This window comes from Dendrobium catenatum, unplaced genomic scaffold (assembly GCF_001605985.2).
Source record: "Dendrobium catenatum unplaced genomic scaffold, ASM160598v2 fragScaff_scaffold_414, whole genome shotgun sequence".
In the NCBI taxonomy this organism is placed as follows: Eukaryota; Viridiplantae; Streptophyta; class Magnoliopsida; order Asparagales; family Orchidaceae; genus Dendrobium; species Dendrobium catenatum.
Genome location: NW_021318876.1, coordinates 2,280,166 through 2,287,096, shown reverse-complemented (window position 1 = coordinate 2,287,096; position 6,931 = coordinate 2,280,166).

Below are 6,931 nucleotides of genomic sequence, written 5' to 3'. Positions count from 1 at the left end.
AAATCATTTTCCATTCCCTTGAAAGCTGAAACAAACTTTAATCCTTCCCTTTTCTTGTTATTGATGGACCATGCTTCTTTCAGAGAGGATGAAGCTGCTGTATTGTAATGTTGCTTCCTGGTTGACCTGCGCGGCAGGTGAGTCGTTTTACTCTCTCTCTCTCTCTCTCACTGTCTCTCTCTCTCTCTCTCGTCTGTGTGCTAGGGTGTTTTATTCCATGGAGGTTTTACTTGGTAATTTATTGATCTTCATCTTCCTGGAAAAGAAAGATCGTTTTGGTTTGCTTACTGCTTAAAACCGGCGCTGTAGTATTCCTTTGGCTTCATATATCAAGGGGCTGGTTAGTTGTTGATGCAGGTCTAGATTTGAAGTACAGACCATTTATATAAGCTGATTGTCTGAATGCAACGAAGGTTTACAAATTCAATGTCTTTCTAATTTTGTAAGTTATTTAGAAATTTACACTGATAAATTTTGCCTCCTTGCTTATGCTTATATAGGACCCGGATCTAAAATTTTTTTTAAAAGAAATTAAAAAAATAGTTTTGTCATGCTTTTGAAGTGCTCACGAAAATACCGTGTTTTATCTGCGTAGAATTCTAGAATAATTGGCATAGATTCTTAGCAGATTAAATGTGTAGATCCTCCTTGTTTTTTTCAATGTTCTCTTCTAATTTAATATAGTCTAAGCGTTTTAGGATAACTAATTGGCTATTTTGGTGTAGAAGAATGTTTTCTTGGAACTCTATTTATTTTGACGGAACTAATTATACTTTATTTATAATTTTATAATATTTTACACAGTTGGTTGATTAGGTAGGATGCTACACTCGGTCTTATTAGGCTATTCTTATAAGATTAGCTGAATCCATTTCTCACGGAACTTAGTTTTAGTTATTGCCTAATGTGATAATTACTTTATTATTATTTTATTTTCTTTTTATTTTTGCTTTAAAAAACTTTATATTTACTCTTTTATATGCATAATTTTTATATTTAAAACTTTTAAATTGAGTAACAATTCATATTTGGCTCCAAAAGTAATCACATAAAAAAGTGGGGAATGAAATCAATTTGTTTGCTTCTATTATGTGTTCGACATTTAATTAGCTAAATGGTCTCTCCGTTGTTGTGGGTTGCTACCAATTAGTTGCTTAGATGCTATATATATATAAACGAGGCTAGAGGATCTTGCTAAGTGTACGTAGCTTCTTCATCATCATAGATATAAGCTATTATTTGTTATCATTCCCTACACATTTATATATCCATTTCTTTCTCTAATGTTCTATCATATTGTTCATTGTTTACAAATCACTCTATCATTTAATATCAAAGCAATTACAATGCTTTGAGAGAATTTTATTTTGTTACTGCAAATCATTTTTCTATATTCTATTTTTTTTGTTCTTGATTTTGAAGTTTGTATGCCTATGAAAGTAATTCATTACTGTTTCATGATATTATCATGTGATGTTGACACTATTGGAGATTTTTATGGTTTCACCCCAATTTAAGTTCATCTGGCCCTAAAAAAAATACTAAAAAAAAGATTTATCCAACTATTCCTGTAGATTTTTAATTTTTTTTTGAAATCACAAGTTTCTTATTTTGCTTCCAACTTAATTGCATGATTTTTTTATCAAGTTTTCGTGTAATGAAGTTTATCACAAATCATGTTCAGCACATTATTAGATTTTCATGGCATCCTCATAAAATTGTCTTTATATTGAGTTTTATTTTGGGTATTTATCATAAATCGAGCCAACCATTGTAAGCCTCAGTTTTGTATAATTTTTTTTGTTTATGTTTAATTATTATGACTTGGTTCACTCGACTGGTGCTGCTATTTTTGTGGACTTTAGATCACTGTTGTGATCCAATTAGTGGACGGGGAGCTCTTCTAAGATGTTTAGGAGAGTAAGGCTATATTTGGTGGAGTTTAAGTTCAAGTGGAATTAGTGTTAGAAAGGATTTAGTAGTCGACCAACCAAATTCCTGTTGACAACCAAGATCTGGAGCCTTAAGGCTCGTTTGGAACTGCTTAATTGTCATTTTTATTTCAAAACGTAAAAAATAGTTTCAGTTGTTGTTTGGGTGCATAACTTTTGTAAAATTGTGTTTTAAACATCCATTATCTTACCGATTTGCAAAGCTTATTACTTTTTGCTTCTCGATTTGCAAAGCTTATTACTTAACTACGGCGCTCCTACCACTATTACTTAACTATGGTTCTTCGACCACCTTTACACGACTATTATTCTTTAACCAATGTCACTTGAATACAATCCTCCAACCACTATCACTGAGCTGTGATATCTCAACTACCATCGCTTGACTTTGATTCTCCAACCGTTATTGTTTGACTTCATTCCTTTAAACACCATCGCTTGCTATAGTATTTGGACCAATGTCACCCGATTATGATCATCTTAAGTCTTAACTACCATCACCCAAATATGTTTATCCAACCACTGTTGATTGACTAGGGTACTTTAACCACCATCGTCTGAGTATGGTCCTCCGTCCAACATTACATGACTACAGTCCTCTAATAATCATTACATGACTGCAGGATCTTGACCATCATTTCCTTGCTACAGTCATCCGATCACCAAAGCTTGACTAAGACTATTTGAACATCGATGCTTGAGTATGGTCCTCTGACTACCATCACCTAAATAGGTCCTCTAACCACTATTGCTTGACTATGAACCTCCAATTGCACCAGCACACACTTATTAGGTCACCCACCATCTCCAACAATATTGGCACATACTATATCGTGTAGAAAATAGATGCATGTCGTCAACACAAACTCTAACTTTCAACATGAATAGCAAGATTTAAACTAAAACTTATGTTCTTTAGTTTTCTCTTCTCAAGAAAAATGGACAAACATACTACAAATAATCTATTTAAGACATCTCCCATGCCATATGGCTCTTCCATAACATCCACCTTGAAATTTATTTTATACAATTTATATTTGCTATATTGTATGATCATTTTTCTCAATTATGATAAGAACATCATTTATATCTCATGACAAATATTAGTGGAATAATTTTGATTGTGTTAGACCTTGTGATTTTTCTCTTTAAAAAAATAGCAAATAAAAACTCATGTATCATTAAACCAAACATATATCTCATGACGTTGTTCAGTGGTTGCATAAATTAAGTAGAATTTAAAATAAGTTTTAAAATTCTAACATTTGATTGATATATAAAGTTATGATATTTTATTGATGCAAAAAATGAGTAATACACTGCTGGGAAAAACGTGTTTTCTGGTGAAATTCTGGCAGGTCAAAAGCGCCTTCGATTTTCATAATTGAAATTTTAAGGTATTTTATTTGCGAACAAGTTTGTTAGTAATTTCTTTCTTATAGTAGATAATTCCACCAAAAATAATTTTCATGGTGGTAAACTTTGAAAGTTTAAGGTCTACCATTTTCATATATATATATATATATATATATATTTAAATGGTTAGATGTATATTTTGCTTTAATTTAAGTGCTTTAGATTATTACTATAAATAGAAAAGAAAATTTGAGAAATAAGGGTCAACTAACCTGTTAGAAATGTTGACTAATATTTGTAAGTCGGTCAAGCAACTTTTGTGGATAGATTTATGCATATCCTTGGGCAACCCTGATTGAAATAAGAAGAAGGATGAATAAATCAAATTAGGCTTTTAACGTGGAGGCATTGGTAGCAACTTTCATTCAGATGGCCTAGTTTCTTATTAAGAATAAATGTTGTCTTTGTGAAATAAAATTTTAATTTTATTTTCGATTATTTTCTATAAAGTGTCTATTTGTATTCAGAGTAACAAGTATTTAAAGGATAACCTATCATTTTGAAGCTTCATATGTGCACGCATTAGTGTCAGCTGGATAAAAATGGGTTGACCTCAAATTACAAAAAGCCTCTGTAAATGTGAAATTTTTTTGAGCTATTACTAATGAATTCCAACTATATTTCATATATTTTAAGAGGACTATGAACAACATCGAGTTGCACATGTTAGGCTTCTTCATGTGAGGGTTCCCCTACTGAATCAATATAACAATTAAGCTATAATTTATAATTCCAAGCTATAGGGGGAATGCACAAGCTTTTGCATGTGAAGCTCAATTCGCCAACTTTGCAGGCTTCACTAGCAGCACTATTAGAAGTTACATGTTACTGATGTTGGAAAGGTTTTTCGTTTCAAATAATCTTTATCAGATATAATTTTATACATTTTATACATTGTTGATACAAACAATTAGTAATACTTTCTTTTGATGTGTTTTGTAGATAAATTTGAGAAACTTGTGTTGTATTATTTTAGATGAGAAATTGTCGAGTAATAATAGTTTCTTTTCCATTTTTCCACTCGATTTTGACATTTGTTCTGTGAATCTTTTGTCAGAAATGATGATTTGCATTTTAAGGACCGCCACAACAGAATTCAAATAACTTTTGATGACTTGAACTAGTTATGTAAGACTAGCATGTTTAAAATTATGCATTTTTTTAATTTTAATGATTATTTTGTGTCATTGTTATGTTTGAAATTATCTTAAGAGATTCTATGCGTGAAAATCTGAGTAGAAAAAATCCTTATGGAGGGTTGCAGCGTTGTATTTGGGACTGTTGTCACGACCAACACCAATATAGGCCATATGCTCTAATAAGCCATATCAAGTCAGGTGCAGGATAGATTTTATCCAACATTCTTTTGTTAAGAGAATTTATTTTTATCATTTAATTTCTAATAGAGCCTATAAGAATTATCAACATACAAAAATGTAACATCATTCATATAATATATATGCATTCATATCTATATATTCATATAAAAAAAAATTTATAATGACCATGGTGGTCAGTCATCTTTAACAAAATATACCGAATACATGATTACAAAAAAATTTATTCATCTCATAAAGGAAAATATTGCTGCTTTTTTGGATCTACTTTATAGGTGTCTTACCCTTACCTTAAACATGTAAACATAAAGTGTGAGCGAATATCTCAGTAGATTGCATGGAACCTATTACACTATAGGAAAAAAGCTCATTTCCGATAGAATTTCCGGCGGAAGTAAATTCGTCACAAATTTCCGGCGGATTTTCCGGCGAAGTTCCGGCGGTTTTTTTCCAAAGAATTTCCGACATAATTTTTGACTGGTTTTCCGACCAATTTTTCCCGAAGAAATTTCCGTAGGAATTTCCGACGGATTTCCGACGGAAATTAAAAATTAAATATTTTTTATTTTAAGTCCGCGGATGTGGGAACAGCGCGGGAGCAGCCGGAGCAGTGGCCGGGTCGACCATAAATGATTTTGTTGTTGTTGTTGGCATTCCGACGCATTAAAATTTCGACGAAAATATTTTTCCAGCGGAAAATTCGTCGGAAATCCACCGGAAACATTTTCGGCGGATTAATTTACGTCGGAAGTCCTTTTACGACGCGAACCAAATCGGCGCACGAAATTCCGCCGGAAAGTGAGTCGGAAACCCAGAATTCCGTCGGATTTCACATGTTACCGGCGGATATAATCCGTCGGTAATAGAGGGTTTTCCTGTAGTGTTATTGTATTCAATGCAAGAAAAGAAGAATAATATGCGTGCTATCTTTAACTGAATCATTTAAGTTAATCACAAATAAATCAATATCTTTTTATGCTTACTCTGGTACGTCGTACGTGTATCATATACAAAAACATTTATGAACAAGATCGAACAAGATCATCATTTTGAAATCATATATTCATGTGTGTTCTAATGGGAATCTGATATCATCGTATATGTTAGTATGTCATCACATATATCATATGTATATCATCATGTCAACAAGTGTATCATGGATATATGTATCATGCATTATAAGTGAGGTGTTCTAAAGTATCTTCATGTTCACTTAGCCCATATCATATAAGAAGTATTATAATCTTGTTAAAGAACACTATGCGTCGTATCATATTCAGATTATCATTGTGTATAACAATATTGTGTATCATATGATATTGGATTGAATTATCATGTTAGACCGATCTTGGAGGACTAGTCCAACCAGTCCAGCAAATGAGTTATGTTCCTCTATGGAAGGTGGACAAGTTCAACTCCTCTATATGCTGCCTTCTTCAGGGTGGGGTCCAACAGTGGGAATTAAGGGGTTTAGAAGGGAAAGTTTGAAGGAAGGGACTGTTTTGGTATTTCTTTCATGATTGTATGCTTTAAGTATGTTGTTTTCCTAGGGTTTGGTGGATGAGTTTTGATGAATTTTGTTCTTTTTCGTAGGATTTTGGGCTCTAGCCGCCGGCTAGGATTGAGAGAGCCGGATATTCCTCTTAAATTGAAGATCCACTATTTCTTGTTGTTTTCTTCCCCATTTCATCAATTGGAGATTGGTTTTGGAGTGCTGAAATTCAATTTCAGCCAAAGGGGAATTGATTGTTATAGTTATTTCCTATTAAACTGATATTAGAGCAATCGATTCGGGTACCGATGGAGGGAAGAAATTAAAAATTTTGGAATGAGAGATAGGCCAATTGAAATCAGATTTTGTACAACAAATTTTTTATTTTAAAAAATAATTTTTACCCATCCATGAGAAGATTGATGAAAAATTTTTCATCATGGAGGAGATGTTGAAGAAGTTACTCGAGGGCCAACACAAAACATTATCATCTGAGTCAAGGGAAGCCATCACCGATCAAGGAAGTGGGGAAAACCCTCATTTGATAAGGTGAAGGGAAGATCATAAGGTGTATGTTTTGGAGGAAGAAGTGAGGATGTCTCCCCTAGAGGCTATTCATGGGGAAGAGTCTGGTATATGGAGAGAGGTGCGCGAGGTTAGACATGAACAAAGGATTGTTGAATTTAAGAGGAGATAGACTTAATTTGAAAGGAGAAGGGCTGAATTTGGAAGGC